The sequence below is a fragment of the Theropithecus gelada genome, chromosome 15 (genome assembly GCF_003255815.1).
Source record: "Theropithecus gelada isolate Dixy chromosome 15, Tgel_1.0, whole genome shotgun sequence".
NCBI classification, from domain to species: Eukaryota; Metazoa; Chordata; class Mammalia; order Primates; family Cercopithecidae; genus Theropithecus; species Theropithecus gelada.
The window spans coordinates 97,103,982-97,121,773 of NC_037683.1; positions in this window are offsets into that span (position 1 = coordinate 97,103,982).

Below are 17,792 nucleotides of genomic sequence, written 5' to 3' on the forward strand. Positions count from 1 at the left end.
TCACCAGTCTCACTATTTTTAATCTTTCCTGTATTACAGGGTTTTTCAACCTTGATACTATTGACATTTGGGGTCAGATAATTTTATGTTGTGGGGGGCTTTTCCGTGCATTGTAGGATGTTTAGCAGAATCCCTACTCACTAGATGTCAGTAGCAGTCCCACCTTACCCCCGTCATGACAATAGAAAATGTCTCTAGACTGTGCCAGATGTCACATGGGAGGCAAAATTGCCCCTGGTTGAGAACCAATGCTGTACAGAGAGCTGGTGAAATCATCCTTACCATCTGCATCTTTCCTCTTATTTCCCCTTACAAAGTGGAGTAGCAAATGTTACCAAGTATCAAAAGAATGATATTTCACTACGAAGTCTTTTTAATTCTGAGTCTATTAGAATACCCAAGACAAACTTCATTGCGAATTTTTCCCAGTAGATGGTAAGTATTGCCAGGATTCCATTATAAACTTAATCTCAGTTACTGCACCTCACCTACTCACCCCTTATCAAGAGTCTGGAATTTACTCAGGTATTATGAAAATGCCTGAAAATATTTGAAGACTATTCTCCTTTGACCTCTCTTACAAACAGGTTACTGCTGATAACCTAAGGCACAGTCCCTAAGGCAAGCATTGAATATTTTGCAGAAGTGTTAAGACTGGTTCTCCTGGAAACATATGAATAGAAGAATATATATTTTGGTAAGTAGACTCAGGCTTGGTCTTATTTTGTGTAAAACTCTAAGCCTGGTGATTTCAGTGGACAAATGTATTCAAAACAAACATATTTGGAATGTGTTTCTTGACCTTAGGAGGTTACCTTATGTGGAGAGTCTGCCATCATGTATAAACTAAGCAAATGAGCCATGGGGAAATTTTAGGTGATTACTGAGGACAGGAAAAAGTGGTTCGAAATTTTCAAAATCTGCAGTAAGTAGTATGATGCCAATCATCCAAGAATTCCAGAGGATACTAATGCTTCTGGGGGACAAAATATAATGCTTCTGGAAGCTGAGAGGTGTTTAAAAAAGAAAGTATTGTCTTCCCATCATTCATTGCACTTGAATAATTCTTACAGCCTTTTTCCCATTTGAGAATGGTCAATGAGTTGAAAGGTCAAGGCAGAACCTGTGGCTTATCCAAGTTGTTCTATAATCTGTCAAATAACTGTGAAGGATCTGAGTCCCTACTTACAAGCTATCAGTTTCATGAATACTAGCAGAAAACACAAGACTCCTACATGAGAAACAAAGGTCTTTGTTACTCACAGCCATTATCAGTGGCCACTGTGTCAGCATTTTCTTGCATCAGTTACCCAAGCCCTAATTTCCACAGGGTGATACAAAGAGAGCTAGGTGACACCTGTACACACAATGGTTTGCATTATAGGAGAGGAAATCCAAACATGGGAACCCAAATCTTTTATAATGGGCAGTAAGCATGACTTCTGTTTGCTCTGTAGGAAGATACTTTATCTTCTAAGACTGTTCACTATAGAAATACCCTTGAAAAAATAGTCCAGGCCAGGTTTGGTGGCTCATGCCTATAATCCCAGCACTTTGGGAGGCTGAAGCGGGCAGATTGCTTGAGCTCAGGAGACCAAGACCAGCCTGGGCAATGTGGCAAAACCCCATCTCTATATAAAATGCAAAAGTTAGCCGGGTGTGGTGGCACACACCTGTTGTCCCAGCTACTCAGGAGGCTGAGATGGGAGGACTGTTTGCACCCAGAGGTTGAGGCTGCAGTGAGCTGAGATTGTGCCACTGCACTCCAGCCTGGGCCATAGAGCAAGACCCTATCTCAAAAAAAAAAAAAAGAAAGAAAAGAAAAGACAATTGTCCAGAAGAAAGACAATGTATTAGTTTGCTATTGCTGTTGTAACAAATTACCATGTACTTAGTGGCTTAAAACAACAGAGATTTATTAACTTACAGTTCTGGAGATCACAAGTCCAAAATTGATCTGAAAAGGCTAAAATCAAAGTCTGTGTTTCTTCTAGAAGCTGTAAGGGAGACTAGATTGCCTTTTCCAGTTTCTAGAAGATGCCCACATTCCTTGACTTGTGGCCACATCACTCCAACCTCTACTTTCATTGTCACATCTCCTGACTCTCTGCCTCCCTCTTTCCTTCATAAGGATCTTTGTGATGATGTTGGCCCACTCAGATAATCCAAGATTCTCTTCCCATCTTAGTATTCTTAATTACACCATGCAGAGTCACTTTTGCATGTAAGGTAACATATTTTCAAAGGTTACTTTTTTCTTTTTTCTTTTGTTTTTTTTTTTTTGAGGGGGAGTCTCACTCTGTCACCCAGGCTGGAGTGCAGTGGTGTGATCTCGGCTCACTGCAAGCTCCGCCTCCTGGGTTCACGCCATTCTCCTGCCTCAGCCTCCCAAGTAGTTGGGACTACAGGTGCCCGCCACCACGCCCAGTTAATTTTTTGTCTTTTTAGTATAGATGGAGTTTCACCGTGTTAGCCAGGATGGTCTCGATCTCCTGAACTCGTGATCTGCCTGCCTCAGCCTCCCAAAGTGCTGGGATTACAGGCGTGAGCCACCGTGTCCAGCCAGGTTTTTCTTTTTCTTTTTCTTTTTCTTTTTCTTTTCTTTTTTTTTTTTAAGAGATAGAATCTCACTCAGTCACCCAGGCTGGAATGCAATGGCATGATCACATCTCACTGCAGCCAAAACCTCCTAGGATCAAGCAGTCCTCCCATCTCAGCCTCCCCAGTAGCTGGGATTACAGGTACACACCACCATGCCTAGCTAATCTTTTTATATATATAGAGAGAGAGAGATACATTCTCTCTCTGTTTCACAAGATGGTCCCAAAATCCTGGGCTCAAGTGATCCTCCCACCTAACTCTCCTAAATTGCTAAGATAATAGGCCTTTGCCACTGTGCCCAGTCTCAAAGGTTCTGCAGATTAAAATGTGGACATCTTTGGGCAGCCATTGTTCTATCCACTATAGCCAGGCAGTGCCTCTATTCATCAGATGTGCAGAATCATGAAAGACCTATAAAGAATTGTCTTTCGACATCCACCCCTTGTTTCTGTACTTTCTTGACTTCTGGCAAACTTTCCCATGAGTATGCCACACTGATAGTCACTCTGATGAATCTTCACCAGAGGCTGGGACCAAATCTATTCAATTTGTTTCATACAGCATTAATAAGACTTGTCAACAAGACTACTGGTAGCAAGATAAGGCCAACCTGCAATATTGACAACCATGTTTTCCAGGGTTCCAGGCCCAATCAGCTGAACAAATCTCATAAAGCTTTAGGGTCTACTTTGGCTGCCTCCTTGGCATTATGTATTGATTTTTTCCACTTGGCCCAAGGAATATATCCAAGTACAGCAAGATGTATTAGCATTTGCACATATTTCATCATGGCCTGTAAGGAGGAAATCTAGGGCAATTACATCAATCAACAACCCTAAGCAGTGAAGTGAAGCGGATTTGAATCCCTTCCAGAGCCAATATGATATCACTGATCATTTCAGCTGAAGTTAGGAAAAATTTTGTTTCATTCTTTTAATTGGCTGGCTCACATTGTAAGAGTAACTGGCACAGGTGCATATATGCATAGCAAGTCAGTTATCCCTCTGAGAAAAATCTTCTAAGTAATCTAGAATAGCCTCATTTGCACAGTTCTCCCAGTTATCTACTGATGGTGTTTCCTGAAACACTGGAAGCTTTCTTATGACCACCTCTACAGTGTAAGTCACTGTAAGGTGTTTTGGGGTTTTGTTTTGTTTTGAGATGGAGTCTTAATGTGTCACCCAGGTTGGAGTGTGGCGGTGCAATCTCGGCTCACTGCAACCTCCACCTCTTAGGTTCAAGCAATTTTCCTGCCTCAGCCTCCTGAGTAGCTGGTACTAGAGGCCCATGCCATCACACCCTGCGAATTTTTGTATTTTTAGTAGAGATGGGGTTTCACCATGTTAGCCAGGCTGGTCTCAAACTCCCGACCTCCAGTGATCTGTCTGCCTCAGCCTCCCGAAGTGCTGGGATTACAGGCGCGAGCCACTGCACCCAGTCTGTAAGGTGTTTTTAAGATAAGGCAAGTTACTGGCTGACTTCTACATAAGAAATTCATGAGGCAGGCGGATCACTTGAGGTCGGGAGTTCAAGAGCAGCCTGCAACATGATGAAACCTTGTCTCTACTAAAAACACAAAAATTAGCTGGGTATGGTGGTGTGCGCCTGTAGTCCCAGCTACTCTGGAGGCTGAGGCAGGAGAGTCACTTGAACCCAGGAGGCAAAGGTTGCAGTGAGCCAAGATCGCACCACTGCAGTCCAGCCTGGACGACAGAGTGAAACTGTCTAAAAAATAATCATCATCAATCCTGGGAGTATACATTGTGCACCTGGAAAGAAAACTGTTTATAATTATCAGAGCCCCCAACATGTGATTCGCATTAGGGCCTCCCAGATGGTTGGTGGGCCTTAGGATTCCCAGTACAGTTTGAATAACTAAGCCTAGTTTTTATTTATGGAGGGACTGCCTGAGGGCCTTCAGTCCATGCCATTCTGTTTGTCCTTGCCACCAGCCAGGTGGTATTCATCTACTCTATAGAATGACTAGCAAAGTTTACAGGAACAGGAGTGGGAAAGATATCCAGAGATGTCGACAGATGTTTTGCATGAGAGATACAGGAGCTGGGCCATTTTCTGCTCTTTTCAGTAGTTTTCTTATTAAAGGTGAAGGAGTATGGCAATCAACTGCAGTCAGAGCTGTCTGGCAGGATGTGGCAGACACAGTAGTCAGTTATATTCAAAGTGTTTGCTCGTTCAGGAGAGCCTCACCAGAGTATTTTCCTTCATGAGTAAAGATCCAGTGATGGCTCTGAAAGATAGATCATTGATGTTTCTACCTTTCCTATGCCTCCCAAACTCTAAGATGTTCCTTCTCCTAGTGCTGGGGTTGTTTAATCTACCTCCTCCACCACCACGCCGGGTGCGGTGGCTCATGCCTATAATCCCAGCAGTTCGGGAGACTGAGGCAGGCGGATCATTTGAGGTCAGAAGTTTGAGACCAGCCTGACCAACACGGTGAAATTCCGTCTCTATTGAAACACACACACATACACACACACACACACACACAAAATTAGCTGGGTGTGGTGGCACATGCCTGTAATCCCAGCTACTCAGGAGGCTGAGGCAGGAGAATCGCTTGAACCTGGGAGGTGGAGCTTTCAGTGAGCCAAGATCGCACCACTGCACTCCAGCCTGAGAGACAGAGCAAGACACCATCTCAAAAAAAAAAAAAAAAAAAAAAAAATCAGTGTATCTCAATCCAGACACACTGGATTTCACCTTTTTTTCAAATAATTTCCTTCTCACACCCAGACCTTGTATCCAGAAAGGTAAAGTGTAACAACAACAACAATAAAAGGACATTTTTCTAAAACATATAGAGTCCCATTGTGTCCCCCATTTTGGTCCACATGGGTTACTATAGGGAGCAATGTTTCCAACCACATGGTCATTATCCTTATGACCTGGGACCTTGTTAAACAAGAGCTAAGTAGCTGAACCAGAATTAAATCCCTTAGGCTCCCTTTTGGCTGGCCGCCACCCAGAGGGTGTACCAACTGGGTCAGCCTGTGATTGCCATTAGGGGAAAGAGAGAAGCATCATGCCCAGGAATTCCCAGGGTGGAATTCTGAATTTTCAAGGCAGATTTATAAGCAACACATGCCCCACCCAATCCCAAGCCTTTTGTCCTGATCATTATCTAGGAAGTGGCCAAGAAAAGATGATCCCTTTCTGGGGACAGCCCCATTCAGTGACCAAAATACCTAGTACCAAAATGTGTGGACTAAGAAGAAATGTGAGAGAGAGAGAGTGAGAGATCTTTTTGAGTTAATTTTTGAGGTAATTGTTCCAATGCTCACCAACACCAAATGCCTGTGGATAGTGGGAGCATGGAAGGTCCATTAAGTATCTTGATTGTTAGCCCACTGAGTGGCTTTTGCCATAAAAGGCACAGCAGTACTAGATTGCAAATGGTCCAGAAACTCAAAGGCATGATGTAAATTAGTTTCAAGGACCACAGCAGTGTGGCTAAAGTCAGCTGATTAGACTGGACCAGTTACACTATAACGTGAAAAAGTGTCAACAGCAGTTAGGCGCCACCAATATCCACGAGAGGGGGTCAAAAGTCCAGTGAAATTAATATGCCAGGAGCATGATCTTGTTCACTGTGAGATGAATGTGTCCACTTTTGTCAGGAGTCACAGGTTTGGCATGCAATGGTAGCCTTTGCATCAGGTGTTTAGATTACTCTGCCCTGTCTTATGATGATGAGTGTGTGCCATGTCTAGCACAATGATGCACAGAGGCATCTGTGTCAGGGCAGTCCAAGCTTGATCAGTGCTTGACTCCAATCAGCCTCATCAGAGATTGGGCTTTTACCATGGACATCTACTTAAGGCACCCACACAGTCAAGTCAGCGGCTGTGATTTGTTTCCATAGTTCATGGCCCCAAAGAGGAGAGTTTTCAGTCTGCTACTTTGTAGTTTCCAAGTGCAGACCAAAGAGCTAGGCCAGTGCAACAGCCCAAGAGTTAGTATTAATATAACAAGGTTCATCAAGAGGACTATGGTCAGAGATAAGTCATTGGCCTTGAATTCTGCCTACTAGTACAGTAACCACATCCATTTTTGGTTCTACATAGTCAACACTGGGGTTGAATAGCCACCACAGCTCAGAGAACTCCCATCAGGTTTCAGTTTGGCCAAACCATGAGTGAATTAGGCACAGGCATTTAGGATAATGAATTGTGACTTGAGGGCACCACTGAGCTGGTGGCTTTGGTTCAGATAGAAAAGTCAGGAGGAAAGGGGAAAGGTAAGGTTTCCCCCAGAGAGATAGGTGCCACTTTCTCCTATAAAGCCAAGATGCTTCTAGGGCCAGAACAGTGGCATTCTTGAATATATTGTTTCCACTTGACAAACAAGGCTTATTGAGCCCTTCCCACCTTGTTAGTCATTCTGTCCAAGTTGATGCCCCCCAAAATGGGAATATCAGGCTGGAAGTCAAAAGGCCTTTATCAGTCAGGCACTGTGTTTCAGCAAGAGCCCAGTAGCAAACTACCAGGTGCTTTTCAAAATGGATATATATGGTTGCTATGTCAGGGAGGCTATGAGTCCTAAACCCCAAGGGCACCTCCAGATAGAAGCTGCCCCCCTTTGTCAGAGACTTCAATCAGCAAAATCATCAACTTGTAACTTAGAGGAGTCGTTACAACTATGGAGCCTCAGACACTAGCACTTTTCTACCTGCAGCTTTTCCCAATCAGGAGACTCTCCTATGGCACTTACAGGATGAGGGAACACATCAATTCCTATTACACATTCATATGTAAAAGCAATACACAATACACTGATTGAACCATGGGTCCCACCTACCTATTAGCTCTCCTTCACCAGGTGAACTCTGCCCAGATTCCATTAGCTGAATCCACATGCTAGTGCCTCCCATGGAACTGGGTAGAATAATGACTCGGACGCCTATATCCAGCAAGACCATAAGAATTGGAGTTCCTCCCCTCCCCAAAGTTCCCCAACACACTTGACAGGTGCCTAGACCTTTGGTCCCCCTTGGTGACCAGGAAACTCCTAATCATCTATTCCTTAAAGCAGGTTGGGGTAGTAGGGGAGGGAGAGATTGAGAGGCACAGGAGAGAGTGACTATGTACAGTAAGCGAGGTGCATTTTAAGCTATGCAGTGGCTGACCGCAGCTTAACCAAACAAACTTCCAGTGTTTTCCGTCCACTGAAAGCCATATATAAGGTTGCAAAGTCTTAATTTTGTGGCAGCCAGAGCCACATTTTCCAGGTATGTCTGGGGTTTGTGCCCTTTGGGATCGGCTCACAAAATGTGACCTTTTTGAGGAGTCCACCTTAATCTGGGATATCTACTGCCCCATTATGAAAATAACATCTCTTAAATTCAACATAAGTGATAGGTGGAGTTTTCCATGATGGCAGGGCTGATTACAAGATATCTAGATTTCTTTGGGTTTGTTTCTCATTCTTCAGTTGGTTACCTCATCAACATTGTAATCTCAGTCTAAGGCAGTTTCTTAGAGCCTTAATAGTAATCTGAATGCCTCATTTATCATTTCCCACAGGAGTTATCTCTCTCAGGAAAATCTCTCTTAGAGGACCAAAGCTTTTTGTAGCAGTCCATGTGCACTGCAAAAAATTCCAAGACCTTTTACTGTCATCTCCAGATGGATCTAAGATTAGTATGATAGACTAAAGGAAGGCCTGAGCTGTAAGATAGCGTAGCTGTTGCCTTTCTTATCAAGCATTAACACCTACTCCCTCATCTCCCAAGTAAACCAAAGTTCTAAAAATGTATTGGGTTTCTGCCCATAGCGTTTGCATATTTCCCTTTTATGTTCAATGTAGGTGTTTGAAAGAAGGCAAAATTTAGCTGTAGTTACAATGGAGTAACTTGCAGATTGACAAAGAAGTTCTCTCACCCAGAGGAGAGTCAGCAACAACCAGGCCACCATTTGGGTAGCTGTCATTAAACCTATTTCCCAGTAGTTGGCCTGCGACCACCTTTCCAATTCCTCCTCATTAAGAGGCAGTAAAATGGAGAACGATGTGTAGCCTGATTGAGAATGCAATTTAATCAATAGGTTCCTTTGGACTTCCTGATGATTCCCTAAAATCCCACTGACCAAGCCACAAGACCCCTATCTTTCCTCTTCCAAAAAGCCATATCTCTGACAGTATCCTATCCTGGGTATCAAAACTTCCAAGAACTGTGAAGCATCGAGGTTTTACTCTACATGCTAACTAAAAAGTTAGTCTGGGGCCAGGCATGGTGGCTCATGCCTGTAATCCCAGCACTTTGGGGGGCTGAGGCAGGTAGATCATCGGAGGTCAGGAGTTTAAGACCAGCCTGGCCAACATGGTGAAACCCTGTCTCTGCTAAAAATACAAAACTTAGCCAGGTGTTGTGGCATGTGCCTGTAATCCCAGCTACTGGGGAGGCTGAGGCAGGAAAATCACTTGAACCTGGGAGGCAGAGGTTGCAGTGAGCCCAGGTCATGCCATTGCACTCCAGCCTGGGCAACAGAGTGAGACTCCATCTCAAAAAACAAACAAACAAACAAATAAACAAGTTTGTCTACCACAATTTTATAGATGTGGATAGAAGACACAAGACTCCTGAAACAAAGGACTTTATTACTCACAGCAATACAGTAGGCAAAGTATCAGCATTTTAGTGTGCCAGTTCCCCAAGGCCTAGTTGCCAGAGGGCAACTCAAAGAGGGCCAAATGTCATCAGTACATGTAGTAGACTGCATTACAAGAAAGGAACTCTGAGCTTAGGGAACCTAAATCTTTTATAATAGGCAGTAAACCTGCCTGCCCTTTGCTCTCACAGGGAACACTATCTTGTAAGACTAAGTATTTTGAGCTTTGCATGCTATACAGTCTCTGTTGCAATTACTCAGCTCTTGTAAGCACTAAAGCAGCCATAGACAATATGTAAATGAATCAGTGTAGCAATCAATGTTACAATAAAACTTCACTTGTGGATATTGAAATTGGGATTTCATATGCTTTTCATATGTTATGAAATGTTTTTGTTTTGTTTTTTTCAACCATTAAAGAATGTAAAAACCATTATTACTCACAGGCTGTAGGAAAACAGGCAGCAGATCTGATTTGGCCTATGCTACTCTAAAGAATAAGACCCTCAAATTAGCATTAATCCAGCTAAGAAATGGCAACACTTTAATTAATTTATTATTTATAAGTACATTCCCCACATTGGGAGAATTTAGAGTTACAGAAAAAAGAAAAATCACTTAATTACTAAAGTTTACAAAAATGCTAATTTTAAGAACTCCATAATAGTCTTTTTCTTTTTTTTTTTTTTTTTTTTGAGATGGAGTCTCGGTCTGTTACCCAGGCTAGAGTGCAGTGGTGTGATCTTGACTCACTGCAACCACCTCTGCCTCCTGGGTTCAAGCAATTCTCCTACCTTAGCCTCCTGAGTAGCTGGGACTACAGGCAGGTGCCACCATGCCCAGCTGATTTTTGTGTTTTTAGTAGAGATGGGGTTTCACCATGTTGGCCAGGCTGCTCTCAAACTCCTGACCTCAGGTGATCCACTGCCTCAGCTTCCCAAAGTGCCGAGATTACAGGTGTGAGCCACTGTGCCTGGCATCCTAATAGTTTTCTTTTTTTTTTTCTTTTTTTTTTTGAGATGAGTCTCGCTCTGTCCCCCAGGCGGAGTGCAGTGGCACGATCTCCGGCTCACTGCAAGCTCCGTCTCCCGGGTTCACGCCATTCCTGCCTCAGCCTCCTGAGTAGCTGGGACTACAGGCGCCCACCACCACGGCTAATTTTTTGTATTTTTAGTAGAGTGGGGTTTCACCGTGGTCTCAATCTCCTGACCTCGTGATCCGCCCGCCTCGGCCTCCCAAAGTGCTGGGATTACAGGCGTGAGCCACTGCGCCCAGCTATCCTAATAGTTTTCAATTAAGTTCAGGGTGAAATGCTCAATGTTTATAAGCTAAACTCTGAAGTTTCATGAAAGATTAAACTCTGTCTCAATTGTGTATAATCAAGGTGCAATTCCTGAAGAGTATGACTGTATTAATATACATATTGACTATCTTAGTCTGTTTTGTGTTGCTATAACAGAATAGCCAGGGCTGGGACATGTTTAAATAGAGGTTTATTTCACTCATAGCTCTGCAGGCTGGGAAGTTCAAGAGAATGGCACTGGCTTCTGGTGAGGGTCTTTCAGTTATGTCATAACATGGCAGAAGGTCACAGGGCGCAGTGGACATGTACAAAGGGGAGCCAAACAGGAGGAACCTCACTTTGTAACAACCCACTTTTGAGAGAACTAATCCACTCCTCAAGGGTGAAAACTCACTTGGCATTAATCTATTCATGAGAAATCTGCCACCCATAACCCAGACACCTCTCACTAGACCCCTACCTCCCAACACTGCCACATTGGGAATCAAATTTCAACATGGCTTTTGGTAGGGACAAACCACATCCAAACCATCACTGCAAGACAGTGTCATAGCTTGACTGGGGTAAGCAAGAAGTTTATGTATGGGATTGGTAACCTAAATGTGGAAAGCAAAACTTAATAGCTTTTAGAAGCTAGCAAAGGATTTCTTTAAAAAGATGCAAAAAGCACAAATCATAACAGAAACACTTACATAATTACATTAAAATAAAAAAAAAAACCTGTCTCTACTGAAAATACAAAAATTAGACAAGCACAGTGACCAGCACCTGTAATCCCAGCTACTTGTGAGGCTGAGGCAGGAGAATCACTTGAACCTTGGAGGCGGCTGCAGTGTGCAAAGACCACGCCACTGCACTCCAGCCTGGGCAACAAACCAAGACTCCATCTCAAAAACAAAACAAAACAAAACAACTTCTGGCTGGGTTCAATGGCTCACAGCTGTAATCCCAACACTTAGGGAGACTGAGGCAAAAGGATCACTTGAGCTCAGGAGTTTGAGACCAGCCTGGGCAACATAGTGAGACTTAATCTCTACAAAAATAAAAAACAAAAAACATTAGCCAGGTGTGGTGGTGCATGCCTTGTAGTCCCAGTTACTCAGGAGGCTGAGGCAGGAGGATCACTCGAGCCCAAGAGGTCTTCAAGGCTGCAGGGAGCCATGATCACACCACTGCACTCCAGCCTGGGCAACAGAGTGAGACTTTGTCTCCAAATAAATAAATAAATAAATAAATAAAATAAAAAATAGAAAACTTCTGTACATCAAAAACTTTATAAACAAAATGAAAAGACAAGCCATATGCTGCAAAGTATATGTGGGAAACATAAACAACAATTAGTATCCAGAATATATCAAGAATGCCTGCATATAAACAAGAAAAAAATACCTAAAAGAAAAATGGGCATTTCACTCAAATGTAAACGCCTAAGAAATGCTCAGTCTCATAGTTTATATGGAAAAATACAAATTTAAACAAGATATTATTTCATACCCATTATACTTACAGGCAAAAACAAATCTGACAATAGTAAGTGTTGTTAAGGATGTGAAGAAAAGGGGAGTTTCACATACTGCTGCTGGGAGTGTAAATTGGTATAGCCACTTTGGAATATAATACTGACAGTATCCAGTAAAGTTTCTGATACTCACATCCAACAATCCAGCAATTCTACTTCTAAGTATAGGCCTTAGAAAACTCCCTTACAGTGTCACAAGAGACATATACAAGAATATTTATTGCCACACTGTTTGTAATAATTAAAATGGGAAATAACATATTTACATATTCATATAGCAGAATATGATACAGCAAGTAAAATAAGCAAACCAGAGATGCAGGTATCAATTTAGTAAAATCTAAAAAACATTCAGCAAAAAGAAATGCAAGTCGTATATCACTACATGTAATATATCATTTATATCAAGTTTTAAAATATGCAAAATAATATATTATGGTATAAAAACATGCATAGGAATAACAACAAATAAATGAAGATAGTAACCACCTTTGAAAGAAAGGGAATGGAATTGGGGAAGAATACATGGAAAGTGGGGCCTCAATTGTATCTGTATTACTTTATTCCTCAAGCTCAGTGAGACATACATAAACGTTGTATTTCTTCTCTACCTCTGAAATACCTCACTGATTTAGACAGATTCTTTTTAAACTTTCAAAGTGAAGTAGTATCCTTCTCCTTTCTCTTCCTAATTCAGTCCTAAAGTCAACAAGTGGGTTCAAGAGTGGAGGAGAAGAAGGTGGGGGGCATGGTGGCAGGCACTATAGCCAGAGCTGAGTGTCAGAGGCTGAGCAGGGTGAGAAGGGCATTCCCACAGTGGAATGGGGAGGCAGCACCAATAGGAGATGGGTTACAAATGAGGACATTCATCAAATAAATACAATTGATCCTCACTGCTTGTGGATTCCATATTTGAGAATTTGCCTCTTTGGCAGAATGTTATTTGTAACCTCAAAATCAATACTTGCGATGCTTTCGTGACCATTCACGGACATGTGCATAGCAACAAAAAACTTAAATTGCTGGATGTACACATTCCCAGCTGAGGTCTTCTCATTTAATTTCAGCACTCATACTTTAAACAAGTATCTTTTCCACGTTTATTTAGTGCCAAATTTTTTTAAAAAGGTATTTTTTTTTTTTTTTTTTTTTTTTGCCTTTTGTGGGGATTTCACTGTTTACAATGGCCCCAAGCATAGGGCTGAAGTGCAGACTAGTGTTCTTAAGCACAAGAAGGCTGTGATGTGCCTTATGGAGAAAATACACGTGTAGATAAGCTTTACCTAGGCATGAGTTATAGTGCTGGGGCCATGAGTTCAATTTTAATGAAAGAACAACATATATTAAATAAGGGTCCTTAAATAGAAACACACATAAAAGAAGGTTATGTATTGATCAGTGGATAGAAATGTTGTGACCAGAGACTTGCAGGAACCAAACCCTGTGCTTCTGCTCTGACCAGTTGTTCAGTATTTAGTAATTCGGTGTTCCCACGGACTTTATACAGTGTAACTACTGTGAGTAATAGGACTCAATTGTATGGATATAAAGAACAATGGGAGCCAGGTCTCTTACTGTCTGAGAAGGGAATTACAAATAAGGTAAGGGAGAAAACTAGAATGAAATTTACAATACTGGATTAGAATCAGTTGAACTCATGGTTTTCAGTACAGATATAGATATAACTATAGATGGAAATGTATCTATGACTGTATGTATTCTTCTTAAAATAATTTCAGGCCGGGCGTGGTAGCTCACGCCTGTAATCCCAGCAGTTTGGGAGGCCGAGTCGGGCGGATCACGAGGTCAGGAGATCGAGACCATCCTGGCTAACATGGTGAAACCTCGTCTCTACTAAAAATACAAAAAAAAAATTAGCCGGGCGTGGTGGCGGGCACCTGTAGTCCCAGCTACTCGGGAAGCTGAGGCAGGAGAATGGCGTGAACCCAGGGGGCGGAGCTTGCAGTGAGCCGAGATCCTGCAACTGCACTCCAGCCTGGGTGACAGAGCGAGACTCCGTCTCAAAATAAATAAATAAATAAATAAATAAATAAAATAATAATAATAATTTCAACTTTTATTTTAGATTCAGGGGTACACGTGCAGGTTTGTTACACGGGTATATTACATGATGCTGAGGTTTAGGGTATGAATGATCCCGTCACCCAGGTAGTGAGCAGAGTACCCAACAGGTAGTTTTTCAACCCTTTCCCTCCTCCTTCCGTCCCCTCTCTAGTAGTCCCCAGGGTCTATCATTGCCACCTTTATGTCCATGAGTACTCAATGTTTAGCTCCTAGTTATAAGTAAGAATATGCAGTATGTTAATTTGCTTAGGCTAATGGCTTCCAGCTGCATCCATGTTGCTGTAAACGACATGATTTCATTTTTTTTTTTTACAGCTTTGTAGTATTCATAGAATATGATACAGCAAGTAAATTTTTTTACAGCTCTGTAGTATTCATATAGCAGAATATGATACAGTGTATATGCACCATATTTTCTTTATCCAATCCACTGTTAATGGGCACATAGGCTGATTCCATGTTTTGCTATTGTGAATAGTGCTATATTGAACATACACGTGCATGTGTCTTTTTGGTAAAGCAATTTATTTTCCTTTGGTTATATACCCAGTAATAGGATTGTTGGGTTGAATGGTAATTCTATTTTTAGTTCTTTGAGAAATCTCCAAACTGCTTTCCACAGTGGCTGAACTAATTTACATTCCCACCAACAGTGTATAAGTGTTCCCTTTTCTCTGCAGCGCTACCAGCCCCTACTGTTTTTTGATTTTTTAATAGCCATTCTGACTGGTATGAGATGGTATCTCGTTGTGGTTTTAATTTACATTTCTCTGATAATTAGTGATGTTGGGCATGTTTTCATATGTTTCTTGGCCACTTATATGTCTTTTTTTTGAGAGGTGTCTTCATGTTCTTTGCCCACTTTTTAATGGGGTTGATTTTTGTTTGTTGAATTGTTTAAGTTCCTTATAATTCTGGAAATTACTTTGTTGGCTGCATAGTTTATCAATATTTTCTCCCACTTTGAAGGTTCTCTCTTTACTTTGTTCATGCTTGCTTTTGCTGTGCAGAAGCTCTTTAGTTTAATTAGGTCCCACTTGTCAATTTTTGTTTTTGTTGAACTTGCTTTTGAGGACTTAATAATAAATTATTTCCCTAAGCCTATATCCAAAATAATGTCTCCTAGGTTTTCTTCTAGGATTCATATAGTTTGAGGTCTTACATTTAAATCTTTAATTCATCTAGAATTAATGTTTGTATATAGTGAAAGGTAGTGTTACAGGATCCTTGAGGTGTCACTTTTCTGGGCAGAAACCTCTGTGGCTGGTGGTGCCTTTGCCTGAGTTTTGCCTGGGCCTGCTGGACTCATTCTGCCTACTAGACCTAGAAAGCTGCCCTCAGTTCATGCTACCAGCCTAGGTCCCCTGCCTGCCAAGGGCAAGCCAGGATGGAGCGGCAAGCGTTGTGTGACTGAGACAGCATGGGGTCCAGCCACTGTGCACAGTCAGGCACACCGGCTGGTGCAGTGGGGCAGGCAGCTCCAGGTGCTGGCATGGGTACTGGTTCTCTGCAAGGGTGCGGCTGGACCAGGCACATGACAAGCAGCTTCCACAGCTGCCAATGGGGAACGTAGTGGTGCCTGGAAGCTTGGAGACTCATAGGGCCCCAAAGAGGGAGTCACAGCCCTGGCTCAGGGAGCTCCCAGGTCTGGACTCCCTGAAGGGCCACAGCTCTTCTCTCCTTATCTTCACTCTCAACACCAGGAAGCAAGGGGTGTGTTTCAGCCCTGTTTGTGTTGCAGCTCATTCAGCCCTGCCATGCAGCAGGTTCCAAGTTCTTGTCCTGTGTCCAGGAAGAATGAAGTATGAAGACAAGTGGAGGGTGAACAAGGTGAAGAGGAGCTTTATTGAGTGACAGAATAGCTCAGAGGAGGCCCTGGAGTGGGTAGCTCCTCTCTGTAGCTATTCATCCCAAAGTCTACTCAGCTCTGGCTGAACTCAGAGGGCTTTTATGGGCCTCAGAGGGGAGGAAGTACACACTGATTGGTCTATGGGTGGGCCTTGGGCAGGCCTGGAAAAGGCACCACAAGTTTCCACTCTGGTCTGTGGGACTGGCAGCCTGGCCCTCAGGCTTCAGGCCCTCCTTAACCTGAAGGTGGGGCCTCATCAGGGACCTACCCCATTCCACCCAGGAACCTGTCTGCCTCCTGCTGCTATTCATGGCACTCAGGCTGTAGGTGCCAAGGGGTGCCTGTAGGCCTGTGTCAAGCTTCTCTCAGCACCCCCATTGGCTTCCCTCCTATGCTCATTAGTGCCCCAAATCTAGAGGGGGCCAAGGTGGCAGAGACTGGCATGTCAACACTGCCCCAAGCGTGTGCACACCTGGCCAGGCTGTGACAGCACCTGGGGTTGATCCCAACTTTGCTCTGAGACTGGAGCAGGTACCAATAGCATGGAGAAGCCAGGCAGTGGGAGCAGGCATTTCTGCGCCTGTGGGGGCGGTGGGCAAGGCCCCCAAGAGTGCAGGGATACCTGAGTCCACAGCTGCAGTTTGGGCAGCAGCAGCTGCACCTGGGGCAAGGCAGGGATCCTGCCTGCTCTATGCAGTGGGAGGCCCATGTCCACAGTCACAACTTGGGCAGCCGTGGCTGCACCTGGCAAGCTCCTGCCCCACCAACTTGGAAGGGGTGAGGTACCCACTTATCCCTGGCTCCTGCCTGCTCCACAGAGTGTACAACCTCAGCCACACCTCCTTGCTGCAACCAGCATGATGGCAGTGGCCACTCCAAATGGGTTGCCACTGCCAACAGTAGGGGTCCAGTTTCATTCTTCTGTATATAGCTAGCCAACACCATTTATTCAAAAGGGAGTCATTTCCTTATTGCTTATTTTTGTTGACATTGTCAAAGATCGGATGGCTATAGGTGTGTGGCTTTATTTCTGAGTTCTCTATTCTATTCCATTGGTCCACATGTCTGTTTTTGTACCAGTACCATGCTGTTTTGGTTACTGTAGCCTTATAGTATAAAGTTGGGTAATGTTATACTTCCAGATTTGTTCTTTTTGCTTAGGATTGCATTGGCTACTTGTGTTCTTTTTTGGTTCCATATGAATTTTAGAATAGTCATTTTCTAGTTCTGTGAAAAATGACATTGGAACTTTTATAGGAATAGCATTGAATCTGTAGACTGCTGTGGGCAGTCTGGCCATTTTAATGACATTGATTCTTCCAATCCATGAGCATAAAACATTTTTCCATTGGTATGTGTCATCTACAATTTCTTTCTGAAGTGTTTTGTAGTTCTCTTTATAGTGATCTTTCACCTCCCTGGTTAGATGTATTTGTAGGTATATTTTTTGTGGCTATTGCAAAAAGGATTTATTATTGATTTGCCCTCAGCTTTAACGTTATGAATATATAGAAATGACACTGATTTATGTACATTGGTTTTGTATTCTGAAATGTTACTGAAGTCTTTTCATCAGTTCTAGGAGCCTTTTGGTGGAGTCTTTAGGGTTTCCTAGAAACAGAATCCTACTGTGAAGTTGTTAGCTGGTTGCCTTACGGTTTCTGTTGTGTGGCTGCTTTGTAAGATATGTGGGCTATGTACTGGTCTGTTTTTGTTTTTTTTTTTTTGATAGTAGGTATCATTCTGTCATTAGCATGTTTAGGACTCCCTTAAGGATCTCTTGTAAGGCTGGTCTAGTGGTAACAAATA